Raw genomic sequence first — 16,828 nt, 5'->3', positions numbered from 1 at the left:
TTAAAACTTTATAAAATTGGGATTTCAAATATTTGCCCCTCTCTATATTGTTTAATATTTACTCTGTATACTAGCTCCCAAATACTATGGCATTATTGTAGTTGGTCAGATTTTTATGTTCCTCTTTTAATTGTATATATAGGTTTTATGTTGTTGTTTTAACATTTATATACAGATGTCACTTACCTATTCCATTTTTAAAACATAAGAAATAAACATTGATGCACTATGATTTGCATTCACAAGATGCCGCTGTTGCAGCAGTTATGTTTTCATGGAATGGGTTAATGGACAACAGGTGCAGGTATAAAAGGCAGAAACCTGTATAATTAAAGTGTACATGACTAAGAGCCTAGTGCAGGCTTGAAACGTTGTATATATTGCTGGGACCCTACATATGAAAGAATAAAGGTCTTTTATTGAAGATGGTGGCTGGAGTTATTTTAATTTTTTGGATTTGCAGGATGCAACATATGCAGCAACATCAGAACGAAGACCTGGCCACCAGAATTGTCGAGTGACAGACCAAATCATTTGGTTCTTGCCTGGGTGACCTGTGGCTTTAGGATAGTGGTAAGTGTGCAAAAGTTTAGTTTGAAGATTCTCAGGAATAAAACACTTACCACTAGGTTTCTCAGGAGGTGCATTGGTTTGTGCAGCCATGATCTCCTCCCCCAAGGGAGAAGTCAAATTAGTATGTATGGTAGCTAAAATATGGGCAGGAGGTATAACAGGAGTAGGTACAGACTCCTCCTTGGACAGAGGCGAAAATTGTCGAAAGAGGGCATCAGCCCTAACATTCTTACTACCAGGCAGGTAGGAGATCACATAATTAAATCAAGACAAAAATAGCTCCCATCTGGCCTGTCGGGGCGACAAAATTCTTGTGGTGAGTAAGAATGAGCACTGGCACGCTAGTACCCTCGAGAAGATGCCTCCATTCCTTGAGTGCCAAAATTATGGCCAGTAATTCCCTGTCACCAATTTCATAATTGCACTCCACTGGAGACAATTTCTTACAGAAGAAACCACACGGATGCAAGGAACCGTCAGGCATAGGACGTTGAGACAAGAGGGCACCTACTCAAGTCTCAGACGCATCGACCTCAAGAACGAAGGGCAGCACAGGGTTAGGATGAGCCAGAACTGGAGCGGCAGCAAAGGCAGTCTTAAGACTATCAAAGGCCTTAATGGCAGTAGGTGACCAATGGAGTGGATCATTCTCTTTACAGGTCATGTCTGTGATAGGTTTGACCAAGGAAGAAAAGTGTTTAATAAACTTTCTATAGTAATTGGCGAACCCCAAAAATCGTTGAATAGACCGAAGACCAACTGGGTGACGCCACTGCAGAACTGCAGATAACTTGTCAGGATCCATGGAGAACCCTGCAACGGAGATAACATAACCTAGGAAGGTTACTTGAGTCTGATGGAACTCACATTTCTCAAGTTTACAAAACAGGCCATTCTCACGAAGTGTCTGAAGAACCCGTTTAACATCAGAACGATGAGCCTCAAGTGTGGGTGAGTGTATGAGGATGTCGTCTAAGTACACCACAACACACTGTTGCAACATATCTCGTAGGACATCATTAATAAATTCCTGGAAAACAGCAGGAGCATTACATAGGCCAAAGGGCATTACAAGATACTCATAATGCCAGCTCCTGGTGTTAAACGCTGTTTTCCATTCGTGGCCCTCCTTGATACTAACGAGATTGTACGCTCCTCTCAAATCAAGTTTAGTAAAGACCGTAGCTCCCTTGAGGCGGTCAAAGAGTTCCGTAATGAGCGGAATAGGGTAAGCATTCTAAATGGTAAGACGACTAAGACCCCTATAATCGATGCATGGGCCTCTATTTATCAAGCCGTCAACTTTCTTGCATTCGACGGCACCAATACACTCTCCTAAGATCGCCTAACATCGCTGCCGCTGACCTGAATACGTTCTCCAAAGTTACCAAAAAGCTGTCAAAAAGCTGCGCACCAAGTACGGGGCGATGAGCAGCGGACTGTTGTTAACTAACAGTCATCGATCTCGCTGCTCTTTGGCTTTTTTTCAGCTTTCTTGGTACCCTGTCACTAAACACCGCCACTATACTATACTGTTTTACCTCTATACCGCCGCTCCTGGACCCTGCCGCACCTAAATAAAGTTATTAACCCCTAAACCGCCGCTCCTGGAGCCCACCGCAAATCTAATAAATGTATAAACCCTTAAACCTCCCCTCCCGGAGCCCACTGCAAATCTAATAAATGTATTAACCCCTAAACCGCTGCTCCCGGAGCCCCCCCCCCCCGCAAATCTAATAAATGTATTAACCCCTAAACCGCCGCTCCCGGAGCCCACAGCAAATCTAATAAATGTATTAACCCCTAATCTTCCGCCCCCTATACCGCCGCCACCTACATAAAGTTATTAACCCCTATCCTGCCGCTCTAGGACCCCGCCGCAACTAAATAAAGTGTTTAACCCCATGAACCGCCATTCCCAGAGCCAACCGCCACCTACATTATATTTATTAACCCCTAATCTGCCCCCCCTACACCGCTGCCACTATATAAAATGTATTAACCCCTAAACCTAAGTCGAACACTAACCCTAACACCCCCTAACTTAAATATAATTTAAATTAATCTAAATAAATTATTCCTATTTAAAACGAAATACTTACCTATAAAATAAACCCTACGATAGCTACAATATAACTAATAGTTACATTGTAGCTATTTTAGGATTTATTTTTATTTTACAGGCAACTTTGTATTTATTTTAACTAGCTACAACAGTTATTAAATAGTTCTTAACTATTTAATAACTTCCTAGTTAAAATAAATACAAATATACCTGTAAAATAAAACCTAACCTAAATTACAATTACACCTAACACTACACTATAATTAAATAAATTACTTAAACTAAATACAATTAAATACAATTAAAAACAATTATCTAAAGTACAAAAAAACAAACAAACACTAACTTACAGAAAATAATAAAATAATTACAATTTTTTTAAACTAATTACACCTAACTAAAATAAATACAAAAGTACCTGGAAAATAAAACCTAACCTAAGTTACACTAACACCTAACACTACACTATAATTAAATAAATGACCTAAACTAAATACAATTAAAAACAATTATCTAAAATACAAAAAAAAAAAACACTAAATTACAGAAAATAATAAAATATTTACAATTTTTTAAACTAATTACACCTAATCTATTCCCCCTAATAAAATAAAAAAGCCCCCCAAAATAATAAAAAGCCCTACCCTATACTAAATTACGAATAGCCCTTAAAAGGGCCTTTTGCGGGGCATTGCCCCAAAGTAATCAGCTCTTTTACCTGAAGAAAAAAGTACAATAGCCCCCAACATTAAAACCCACCACCCACACACCCAACCCTACTCTAAAACCCACCCAATACCCCTTAATAAAACCTAACACTAACCCCTTTGAAGATCACCCTACCTTGAGACGTCTTCACCCAACCGGGCCGAAGTCCTCAACGAAGCCGGGCGAAGTGGTCCTCCAGATGGGCAGAAGTCTTCATCCAGGCGGCATCTTCTATCTTCATCCATCCGGCACGGAGCGGCTCCATCTTCAAGACATCTGACGCGGAGCATCCTCTTCCAACGACATCCGACGACTGAATGAATGGTCCTTTAAATGACGTCATCCAAGATGGCGTCCCTTGAATTCCAATTGACTGATAGAATTCTATCAGCCAATCGGAATTGGAACAGCCAATAGAATGCAAGCTCAATCCTATTGACTGATTGGATCAGCCAATAGGATTGAACTTCAATCCTATTGGCTGATTGCATCAGCCAATAGGATTTTTCCTACCTTAATTCCGATTGGCTGATAGAATTCTATCAGTCAATCGGAATTCAAGGGACGCCATCTTGGATGACGTTATTTAAAGGACCATTCAGTCGTCGGATGTCGTTGGAAGAGGATGCTCCACGTCGTATGTCTTGAAGATGGGGCCGCTCTGCGCCGGATGGATGAAGATAGAAGATGTCGTCTGGATGAAGACTTCTGCCCATCTGGAGGACCTCTTCTGCCCGGCTTGGATGAAGACTTCTGCCCGTCTGGTGGACCACTTCGCCCGGCTTCGTTGAGGACTTCGGCCCGGTTGGGTGAAGACGTCTCAAGGTAGAGTGATCTTCAAGGGGTTAGTGTTAGGTTTTATTAAGGGGGTATTGGTTGGGTTTTGGAGTAGGGTTGGGTGTGTGGGTGGTGGGTTTTAATGTTGGGGGGGTATTGTACTTTTTTCAGGTAAAAGCCCTGATTACTTTAGGGCAATGCCCCGCAAAAGGCCCTTTTAAGGGCTATTCGTAATTTAGTATAGGGTAGGGATTTTTATTATTTTGAGGTGCTTTTTTATTTTATTAGGGGGATTAGATTAGGTGTAATTAGTTTAAAAAATTGTAAATATTTTATTATTTTCTGAAATTTAGTGTTTTGTTTTTTTGTATTTTAGATAATTGTTTTTAATTGTATTTAGTTTAGGTCATTTATTTAATTATAGTGTAGTGTTAGGTGTTAGTGTAACTTAGGTTAGGTTTTATTTTCCAGGTACTTTTGTATTTATTTTAGCTAGGTAGTTATTAAATAGTTAATAACTATTTAATAACTATTGTACCTAGTTAAAATACATACAAAGTTGCCTGTAAAATAAAAATAAACCCTAAGCTAGCTACAATGTAACTATTAGTTATATTGTAGCTATCTTAGGGTTTATTTTATAGGTAAGTATTTAGTTTTAAATAGGAATAATTTATTTAATGATAGCAATATTTATTTTGATGTTTTTTAATTATATTTACGTTAGGGGGTGTTAGGGTTAGACTTAGGTTTAGGGGTTAATAAATTTAATATAGTGGCGGCGGTGTAGGGGGGCAGATTATGGGTTAATAAACATAATGTAGGTGGCAGCGGTGTAGGGGGTGGAAGATTAGGGGTTAATAAGTATAAAGTAGATGGCGGTGGGCTCCGGGAGCGGCGGTTTAGGGGTTAATAAGTTTTCTTTAGGTGGCGGTGGTGGTGGGACAGCAGATTAGGGGCTAACGAAGCCGGGCGAAGTGGTCCTCCAGATGGGCAGAAGTCTTCATCCAGGCGGCATCTTCTATCTTCATCCATCCGGCACGGAGCGGCTCCATCTTCAAGACATCTGACGCGGAGCATCCTCTTCCAACGACATCCGACGACTGAATGAATGGTCCTTTAAATGACGTCATCCAAGATGGCGTCCCTTGAATTCCAATTGACTGATAGAATTCTATAAGCCAATCGGAATTGGAACAGCCAATAGAATGCAAGCTCAATCCTATTGACTGATTGGATCAGCCAATAGGATTGAACTTCAATCCTATTGGCTGATTGCATCAGCCAATAGTGTTTTTCCTACCTTAATTCCGATTGGCTGATAGAATTCTATCAGTCAATCGAAATTCAAGGGACGCCATCTTGGATGACGTTATTTAAAGGACCATTCAGTCGTCGGATGTCGTTGGAAGAGGATGCTCCACGTCGTATGTCTTGAAGATGGGGCCGCTCCGCGCCGGATGGATGAAGATAGAAGATGTCGTCTGGATGAAGACTTCTGCCCATCTGGAGGACCTCTTCTGCCCGGCTTGGATGAAGACTTCTGCCCGTCTGGTGGACCACTTCGCCCGGCTTCGTTGAGGACTTCGGCCCGGTTGGGTGAAGACGTCTCAAGGTAGAGTGATCTTCAAGGGGTTAGTGTTAGGTTTTATTAAGGGGGTATTGGTTGGGTTTTGGAGTAGGGTTGGGTGTGTGGGTGGTGGGTTTTAATGTTGGGGGGGTATTGTACTTTTTTTTTCCAGGTAAAAGCGCTGATTACTTTAGGGCAATGCCCCGCAAAAGGCCCTTTTAAGGGCTATTCGTAATTTAGTATAGGGTAGGGATTTTTATTATTTTGAGGTGCTTTTTTATTTTATTAGGGGGATTAGATTATGTGTAATTAGTTTAAAAAATTGTAAATATTTTATTATTTTCTGAAATTTAGTGTTTTGTTTTTTTGTATTTTAGATAATTGTTTTTAATTGTATTTAGTTTAGGTCATTTATTTAATTATAGTGTAGTGTTAGGTGTTAGTGTAACTTAGGTTAGGTTTTATTTTCCAGGTACTTTTGTATTTATTTTAGCTAGGTAGTTATTAAATAGTTAATAACTATTTAATAACTATTGTACCTAGTTAAAATACATACAAAGTTGCCTGTAAAATAAAAATAAACCCTAAGCTAGCTACAATGTAACTATTAGTTATATTGTAGCTATCTTAGGGTTTATTTTATAGGTAAGTATTTAGTTTTAAATAGGAATAATTTATTTAATGATAGCAATATTTATTTTGATGTTTTTTAATTATATTTACGTTAGGGGGTGTTAGGGTTAGACTTAGGTTTAGGGGTTAATAAATTTAATATAGTGGCGGCGGTGTAGGGGGGCAGATTATGGGTTAATAAACATAATGTAGGTGGCAGCGGTGTAGGGGGTGGAAGATTAGGGGTTAATAAGTATAAAGTAGATGGCGGTGGGCTCCGGGAGCGGCGGTTTAGGGGTTAATAAGTTTTCTTTAGGTGGCGGTGGTGGTGGGACAGCAGATTAGGGGCTAACGAAGCCGGGCGAAGTGGTCCTCCAGATGGGCAGAAGTCTTCATCCAGGCGGCATCTTCTATCTTCATCCATCCGGCACGGAGCGGCTCCATCTTCAAGACATCTGACGCGGAGCATCCTCTTCCAACGACATCCGACGACTGAATGAATGGTCATTTAAATGACGTCATCCAAGATGGCGTCCCTTGAATTCCAATTGACTGATAGAATTCTATAAGCCAATCGGAATTGGAACAGCCAATAGAATGCAAGCTCAATCCTATTGACTGATTGGATCAGCCAATAGGATTGAACTTCAATCCTATTGGCTGATTGCATCAGCCAATAGTGTTTTTCCTACCTTAATTCCGATTGGTTGATAGAATTCTATCAGTCAATCGAAATTCAAGGGACGCCATCTTGGATGACGTTATTTAAAGGACCATTCAGTCGTCGGATGTCGTTGGAAGAGGATGCTCCACGTCGTATGTCTTGAAGATGGGGCCGCTCCGCGCCGGATGGATGAAGATAGAAGATGTCGTCTGGATGAAGACTTCTGCCCATCTGGAGGACCTCTTCTGCCCGGCTTGGATGAAGACTTCTGCCCGTCTGGTGGACCACTTCGCCCGGCTTCGTTGAGGACTTCGGCCCGGTTGGGTGAAGACGTCTCAAGGTAGAGTGATCTTCAAGGGGTTAGTGTTAGGTTTTATTAAGGGGGTATTGGTTGGGTTTTGGAGTAGGGTTGGGTGTGTGGGTGGTGGGTTTTAATGTTGGGGGGGTATTGTACTTTTTTTTTCCAGGTAAAAGCGCTGATTACTTTAGGGCAATGCCCCGCAAAAGGCCCTTTTAAGGGCTATTCGTAATTTAGTATAGGGTAGGGATTTTTATTATTTTGAGGTGCTTTTTTATTTTATTAGGGGGATTAGATTATGTGTAATTAGTTTAAAAAATTGTAAATATTTTATTATTTTCTGAAATTTAGTGTTTTGTTTTTTTGTATTTTAGATAATTGTTTTTAATTGTATTTAGTTTAGGTCATTTATTTAATTATAGTGTAGTGTTAGGTGTTAGTGTAACTTAGGTTAGGTTTTATTTTCCAGGTACTTTTGTATTTATTTTAGCTAGGTAGTTATTAAATAGTTAATAACTATTTAATAACTATTGTACCTAGTTAAAATACATACAAAGTTGCCTGTAAAATAAAAATAAACCCTAAGCTAGCTACAATGTAACTATTAGTTATATTGTAGCTATCTTAGGGTTTATTTTATAGGTAAGTATTTAGTTTTAAATAGGAATAATTTATTTAATGATAGCAATATTTATTTTGATGTTTTTTAATTATATTTACGTTAGGGGGTGTTAGGGTTAGACTTAGGTTTAGGGGTTAATAAATTTAATATAGTGGCGGCGGTGTAGGGGGGCAGATTATGGGTTAATAAACATAATGTAGGTGGCAGCGGTGTAGGGGGTGGAAGATTAGGGGTTAATAAGTATAAAGTAGATGGCGGTGGGCTCCGGGAGCGGCGGTTTAGGGGTTAATAAGTTTTCTTTAGGTGGCGGTGGTGGTGGGACAGCAGATTAGGGGCTAACGAAGCCGGGCGAAGTGGTCCTCCAGATGGGCAGAAGTCTTCATCCAGGCGGCATCTTCTATCTTCATCCATCCGGCACGGAGCGGCTCCATCTTCAAGACATCTGACGCGGAGCATCCTCTTCCAACGACATCCGACGACTGAATGAATGGTCCTTTAAATGACGTCATCCAAGATGGCGTCCCTTGAATTCCAATTGACTGATAGAATTCTATAAGCCAATCGGAATTGGAACAGCCAATAGAATGCAAGCTCAATCCTATTGACTGATTGGATCAGCCAATAGGATTGAACTTCAATCCTATTGGCTGATTGCATCAGCCAATAGTGTTTTTCCTACCTTAATTCCGATTGGCTGATAGAATTCTATCAGTCAATCGAAATTCAAGGGACGCCATCTTGGATGACGTTATTTAAAGGACCATTCAGTCGTCGGATGTCGTTGGAAGAGGATGCTCCACGTCGTATGTCTTGAAGATGGGGCCGCTCCGCGCCGGATGGATGAAGATAGAAGATGTCGTCTGGATGAAGACTTCTGCCCATCTGGAGGACCTCTTCTGCCCGGCTTGGATGAAGACTTCTGCCCGTCTGGTGGACCACTTCGCCCGGCTTCGTTGAGGACTTCGGCCCGGTTGGGTGAAGACTTCTCAAGGTAGAGTGATCTTCAAGGGGTTAGTGTTAGGTTTTATTAAGGGGGTATTGGTTGGGTTTTGGAGTAGGGTTGGGTGTGTGGGTGGTGGGTTTTAATGTTGGGGGGGTATTGTACTTTTTTTTTCCAGGTAAAAGCGCTGATTACTTTAGGGCAATGCCCCGCAAAAGGCCCTTTTAAGGGCTATTCGTAATTTAGTATAGGGTAGGGATTTTTATTATTTTGAGGTGCTTTTTTATTTTATTAGGGGGATTAGATTATGTGTAATTAGTTTAAAAAATTGTAAATATTTTATTATTTTCTGAAATTTAGTGTTTTGTTTTTTTGTATTTTAGATAATTGTTTTTAATTGTATTTAGTTTAGGTCATTTATTTAATTATAGTGTAGTGTTAGGTGTTAGTGTAACTTAGGTTAGGTTTTATTTTCCAGGTACTTTTGTATTTATTTTAGCTAGGTAGTTATTAAATAATTAATAACTATTTAATAACTATTGTACCTAGTTAAAATACATACAAAGTTGCCTGTAAAATAAAAATAAACCCTAAGATAGCTACAATGTAACTATTAGTTATATTGTAGCTATCTTAGGGTTTATTTTATAGGTAAGTATTTAGTTTTAAATAGGAATAATTTATTTAATGATAGTAATATTTATTTTGATGTTTTTTAATTATATTTACGTTAGGGGGTGTTAGGGTTAGACTTAGGTTTAGGGGTTAATAAATTTAATATAGTGGCCGCGGTGTAGGGGGGGCAGATTATGGGTTAATAAACATAATGTAGGTAGCAGCGGTGTAGGGGGTGGAAGATTAGGGGTTAATAAGTATAAAGTAGATGGCGGTGGGCTCCGGGAGCGGCGGTTTAGGGGTTAATAAGTTTTCTTTAGGTGGCGGTGGTGGTGGGACAGCAGATTAGGGGTTAATAAGTATAAAGTAGGTGGCGGCAGTGTAGGGGGGGCAGATTTGGGGTTAATAAATATAATGTAGGTGGCGGTGGGCTCCGGGAGCGGCGGTTTAGGTGTTAAACACTTTATTTGCGGCAGGGTCCGGGAGCAGCGGTTTAAGGGTTAATAAGTATAATGTATGTGGTTTCGGTGTAGGGGGGGGCAGATTAGGGGTTTTTAGACTCGGGTACATGTTAGGGTGTTAGGTGTACATGTTCCCATAGGAATCAATGGGATATCGGGCAGCAGCGAACATAAGCTCTCGCTGCTTTCCAACTCCCATTAATTCCTATGGCATCCACCACCTCCAGGGCGGCGGATTGAAAACCAGGTATGCTGGGCCGGAATAGTGCTGAGTGTACCTGGTAGGAATTTGATAACTTCCAAAAGTAGTCAGATAGTGCCGAACTTGCGTTCGGAACATCTGTAGTGATGTAAGCATCGATCTGTGTCGGACTGAGTCCGGCGGATCGTATGTTACGTCACTAAATTCTACTTTTGCAGGTTTGTAGGGTTTGATAACTAAGGTGAATCAGGCTCGCCACAAATACGCTACAGAATTCCAGCGTATTTGCGGTTGATGGCTTGATAAATAGAGGCCACGGTCTTAACTCGCCACCCTTTTTCTTCACAAAGAAGAAGCCAGCCCCTACAGGAGAGCAGGATTTGCGGATGATCCCCCATGACAGAGCATTGGCAACATACTCCTCCATAGCACAATTCTCAGACAGAGGATAAACCCGGCCCCGAGGAGGAATAGCTCCAGGTTGCAGGTCTATGGCACAATCTTAAGACCGGTAAGGAGGCAACGTACCGGCACGCACCTTGTCAAAAACGTCTAGGAACTCTTGGTACGCCTCTGGCAATTTAGATACCGAAGAAGTGCACAAGACTTTAACTGGTTTCCGAAGACAAGTGGAAATACATTGCGGGGACCACGACAAAAGTTAGGACCTGCGCCAGTCAAGACTGGGATTGTGCTTTTGGAGCCAGGGATAACCCAGAACAACCGGAAAATGCGGAGAGTTTATCACCTGGAACTGGAGGGTTTCAAAATGGAGAGCCCCAACAGCCATGGACAACGGAGCAGTTTTGTAACGAGTGCGGGCTGAAGGGGCCTGCCATCAATGGCCTCAATAGCAAGTGAAACGGACCGAGGCAAAACAGGAATGGAGTGCTGTGATACAAAAGCACTGTCAATGAATTAGCCCGCAGCACCGAAGTCAACAAGAGCCTGGGTGACTATGGAGGAGTCCACCCAGAAAAGGACAACCATGACCAAAGGTTTCTCCTTAAGCAGTTCCGGGGACAAGGATAAACCACCCAAGGTCTGCCCCCCGACAGGACCTTAGGTGTGAGTGTTTCCCGGCCGTGTAGGACAAGACTTCAAAAGGTGGCCCTGTAACCCACAATAGAGGCAGAGCCCCTCCCTCCTCCTAAAGGCCCTCTCTGCCGCGTAGAGATAAGTGAATCTCAACTGCATCAGCTCAGCAGTACCTGGTGACTCGGGACCAGGAGGCATGGGAGGAGAGGGAGGCATGGGTGGGAACGAACACGTAGGAGACAACGGAACAGGAGGCTTCCGCAAGCGCTCCTTGAAAGAGGGCCTCTCTCTGACTCTGATGTCAATTAGGATCAAAAAAGACACCAATGCCTCGAGATCCTCTGGTAAATCTCTGGCAGCAACTTTGTCTTTAATCGCATCAGAGAGCCCATGAAAGAAGGCGGCAACAAGGGCTTCATTGTTCCAACCAACCTCTGCGGCAAGCGTACGGAACTCAATAGCATACTGAGCAACAGATCTTGTACCTTGCTGAATGGACATGAGTCGTTTAGCAGCAGAGGAGGAGCGAGCCGAAACATCAAATACCATTCAAAAGGAGGCAACAAATTCAGGGTAATTTGAAATCACAGGTTTATTAGTCTCCCACAAGGGATTAGCACAGGCAAGAGCTGTGTCAGAGAGTAACGAGATGAGAAATCCCACCTTAGCTCTGTCAGAGGGAAATGCCTGAGGTAACATCTCGAAGTAAATGCCCACCTGGTTCAAAAACCCTCTGCACTGAATAGGATTTCCTCCATATCACTGAGGTAGAGGTGCTGAACCGGACATGCTCCTGGTAGGACTTGGTGCAGCAGCGGAAACAGGAGCAGCCATAACTTGTGGGACACTTTGGTCCAAATGTGCAGTGCGAGTCAGCAGGGTTTGCAGGGCTAGTGCAAATTGATCCAAGCGGTGATCCTGTTCATCCATCCTGGAAATTATGGCAGGTAAAGGTGGATTATTAGCACCATCAGGATTCATGGCCTTTGCGTAATGTCAGGGTGCCAGGAATCAGACTGAGATGAGAAGTGCAAAAATAATCACACCTTTATTAATAACAAAAAAATAATAAAAAGTCCACAAGTCAAATAACAAGCCAAGAGTCAAAACCAGAGCTGGTAGTCCGACGAGCCGAGTCAGGAGCCAAAGCGAATAGTCAGACGAGCCGGAATCAGGAACAAGGAAAACAGCAGAGTCAGGAACAAGCAGGGATCAGGAACCAGGAAGGACGTCAGACAGCCAGGTTATACACAGGAACTCTCACAAACAGGTCTGAGACAACGCAAAGGCAAAGCATACTGAACAGAGGCCCTTTAAATAATAAGTGATGACATCACAATTCTGAGACTGCATCCTGTCTCACACAGATGATGCACACCAGTCTGGCCATAAAAGGAAGTTCAGGAAATGAGCAGCATCCCCCACAATGCACCATAGTCAGCAAGAGAGGTGAGTAAAATGGCTGCCAGCTGCACATGGCAAACATAACAGGGAAAAAACCCTGACAAATGGCCACAGGAGACATTGTAGAAAAGTGAATTAACAAACATGGTATGGATTTATTAAAGCTTTATTCATCCTTATGAAAGATGCTGTATACAGCACACATTTACATATGTATAATTTTATATGCATATGTTTATGTATTGAGTACATGATATTCTGTACAGCTAAGAGGATATGCAGGAAAAGTCATATCAGAACCCTAACATCTACAAATAGTGTGTTTTAATTTTTTTTTTATAATATTTGATTAAAAGTAACACTTGCACTGTCACATTTATCACTAACAGTATTTGTTTTTTCAAAACCAGTTTAAAAACGGGATTGCAAATTGTAAGTTCCAAAGGGAGCTATTGAAATTTGTTTCCATCGACACCTCTACTAAACTATTGGAATGCCAATTGTATGTAGGCATGATAGACAGACTGAGCACCATTTTTCTATCACTATATTTTCGCAATTATTGTTTTTAACAATATTTTTGTAAGGGAATGTTTCCATTTTTGTGTGTTCTTAAAACGAGATAGCGACTACAGGGTCCTATTGAAAGTACTTACAATATATGGATTTTAAAAGAACTGAAACTGTGAAGCATGAACCTGGTCCCTGGCAACACTGTATCTACCTAGGAGACCTTTAAACGAGATTGTACCTTTACGACCAGGTTTTATAAGGAACCCAACTTCATGCACTCTAAGTCCATGACTTGCACGTACATTATTGAAAACCTAAACAAGAACTCACCTTGTATGAAAATGATGATTTTGTAATACCTGAGGAAACAAATTTAAATGTCAAGGAGGAATGCAGCATTCACAATTTGTGGTATTATCCTTATTTGGAAGTACCATCCTGCTTCCCCTCCTTTTCCTATTTATGTTTTGGATTTACAAAGTGAAACATGTGGACCACCCAAGCCATAGCCAGACCCACCAAAGAATGCTCTGCCCTGTCTCCAGCCCCACCCTACCCCACTCTTGTTTAGAGTTATGACAAAAAAGGACATGAAAGATTAAACTTTCATGGTTGAGATAACTACAATTTAAAAAATAACATTTCCATTTTTCTTCTATTATAAAATTGCCCTCTTTCTCATGGTCTCCTTGGTTGAAATTTGTACCTTTACATGAGCGCACTATTTGAGGCAGTATTATGAGCAGTGACAGCTGGTGACGTTTTAAGTTATTGGGGCAGAATATTCTCCTATTTCCTTAACTGGTTGTTATTTTTCATTGTTCTAATATTGGAACCAGACATTTATTCAGTAATTTATGTCAATTTGTTTTATAATATAGCTAAAACATTCTTGATTATATTAAAGATCTCTGATATTTAATCAGAAATAAATCACTGAATGAACTAAAACTCTCAAGAAGTAAATTAGGGACCCATGCAGGGCAGAAGAAACAACTTGGATTTAACAGTTTAAAAATAGAGGCGTTTGTGGGGTTTCAATTTTTTTCTATCATTTGAATTTTAATTTAAACACATTTGCCCATCCCTAATCCTGATCCACCGGAATAACTCACCCAGCAATGTAGTATTCTTGTTCTTGTGCTGTCCTCAGTCTATATATTGAGCATACCCTGTGCAGTGCTGTCGTTCATTCAGCGAAATCTGTCAAGACAGTAGTCCAAACCCACATAACAATCAGTATACAGAGCAAATGCCCCAAAATATCTCGAACAGAGAAAAAAAGTTGTTTTGCTGAATAACTAAATGCAGGACTTTATTTTCAACTTATAACCATTAGGAGTTAATCTATTGGACCTTAGGGACCCTACAAATTTTTTAATATTTTATTTTAGAGAATCCACACAAGAAAAACAAAATTTGCATCACATAATGAAATAGCTAATATACAACAGCTTCAAAAACAAAAGTGTGATTTGCAGATCACAAAAAGAGAGAGAAGGAAAAACAAAACATAATATCAATATCACAGATCTTCTACATTCTTCTTGTTGAAGTTAAATGCACGTACCAACAGACTTCTGTTTATAGTGCTAACAACAAATATATCAAATTCAAACATCAAACAGTGGTTTCTCAATTTATAACAAACAAAAGTCAAATACTTACATTTCTAGTTCATATGAGCGAGGCGTTTAAAAATAAACACCTCTTATATGTTCCTTGAGAACATAAGGACCCTACTATATGGCATGTTTAATACCACTTCAGTCTATTCATCAGAGACCAGTGTAGCAAACTATTAACTTTAAAATAGCTACAGGTTGTTTTGTTTGTTGAAAATAAAGTATTTTTTAATGAAATTGAGCTTTTTTTTCCTCTTTGCATCAGATTGTGGGACATTTTACTCTCTTCACCAGTTATAAAAAACAGGTTTTCTTTGATCAGACTCAAGTTAGAAAGATGATGGTTTGTTATCTTCAGGGATAGGCACAGACAAAGGCTGTGGCGGACATTTTCCAAATTACAGACCTTAGTGAAGGACACCAAGGTACATTTTAAATTAAAAACATTATTTTATAATGCTTGGTGTTAATACTGATGCAGATACCACTGACCCTATAACCAGCCCTCCTCTGGCTATACCCATGTGCCAGTGTCACTACTGTGTCATTATATAGTGCTGGGTGTTATTATACTGATGCAGATACCACTGACCCTATAACCAGCCCTTGTCTGGCTATACCCATGTGCCAGTGTCACTACTGTGTCATTATATAGTGCTGGGTGTTATTATACTGATGCAGATACCACTGATCCTATAACCAGCCCTCCTCTGGCTATACGCATGTGCCAGTGTCACTACTGTGTCATTATATAGCGCTGGGTGTTATTATACTGATGCAGATACCACTGACCCTATAACCAGCCCTCCTCTGGCTATACGCATGTGCCAGTATCACTACTGTGTCATTATATAGTGCTGGGTGTTATTATACTGATGCAGACACCACTGATCCTATAACCAGCCCTCCTCTGGCTATACCCATGAGCCAGTGTCACTACTGTGTCATTATATAGTGCTGGGTGTTATTATACTGATGCAGATACCACTGATCCTATAACCAGCCCTCCTCTAGCTATACCCATGAGCCAGTGTCACTACTGTGTCATTATATAGCGCTGGGTGTTATTATACTGATGCAGACACCACTGATCCTATAACCAGCCCTCCTCTGGCTATACCCATGTGCCAGTGTCACTACTGTGTCATTATATAGTGCTGGGTGTTATTATACTGATGCAGACACCACTGATCCTATAACCAGCCCTCCTCTAGCTATACCCATGAGCCAGTGTCACTACTGTGTCATTATATAATGCTGGGTGTTATTATACTGATGCAGATACCACTGACCCTATAACCAGCCCTCCTCTGGCTATACCCATGTGCCAGTGTCACTACTGTGTCATTATATAGTGCTGGGTGTTATTATACTGATGCAGATACCACTGATCCTATAACCAGCCCTTGTCTGGCTATACGCATGTGCCAATGTCACTACTGTGTCATTATATAGTGCTGGGTGTTATTATACTGATGCAGATACCACTGACCCTATAACCAGCCCTTGTCTGGCTATACGCATGTGCCAGTGTCACTACTGTGTCATTATATAGTGCTTGGTGTTATTATACTGATGCAGATACCACTGATCCTATAACCAGCCCTCCTCTGGCTATACCCATGTGCCAGTGTCACTACTGTGTCATTATATAGCGCTGGGTATTATTATACTGATGCAGATACCACTAATCCTATAACCAGCCCTCCTCTGGCTATACCCATGTGCCAGTGTCACTACTGTGTCATTATATAGCGCTGGGTGTTATTATACTGATGCAGATACCACTAATCCTATAACCAGCCCTCCTCTGGCTATACCCATGTGCCAGTGTCACTACTGTGTCATTATATAGCGCTGGGTATTATTATACTGATGCAGATACCACTAATCCTATAACCAGCCCTCCTCTGGCTATACCCATGTGCCAGTGTCACTACTGTGTCATTATATAGCGCTGGGTGTTATTATACTGATGCAGATACCACTAATCCTATAACCAGCCCTCCTCTGGCTATACCCATGTGCCAGTGTCACTACTGTGTCATTATATAGCGCTGGGTGTTATTATACTGATGCAGATACCACTGACCCTATAACCAGCCCTCCTCTGGCTATACCCATGTGCCAGTGCCACTACT

Source organism: Bombina bombina, chromosome 9 (assembly GCF_027579735.1).
Source record: "Bombina bombina isolate aBomBom1 chromosome 9, aBomBom1.pri, whole genome shotgun sequence".
In the NCBI taxonomy this organism is placed as follows: domain Eukaryota; kingdom Metazoa; phylum Chordata; class Amphibia; order Anura; family Bombinatoridae; genus Bombina; species Bombina bombina.
This window is presented reverse-complemented; position numbering follows the sequence as displayed.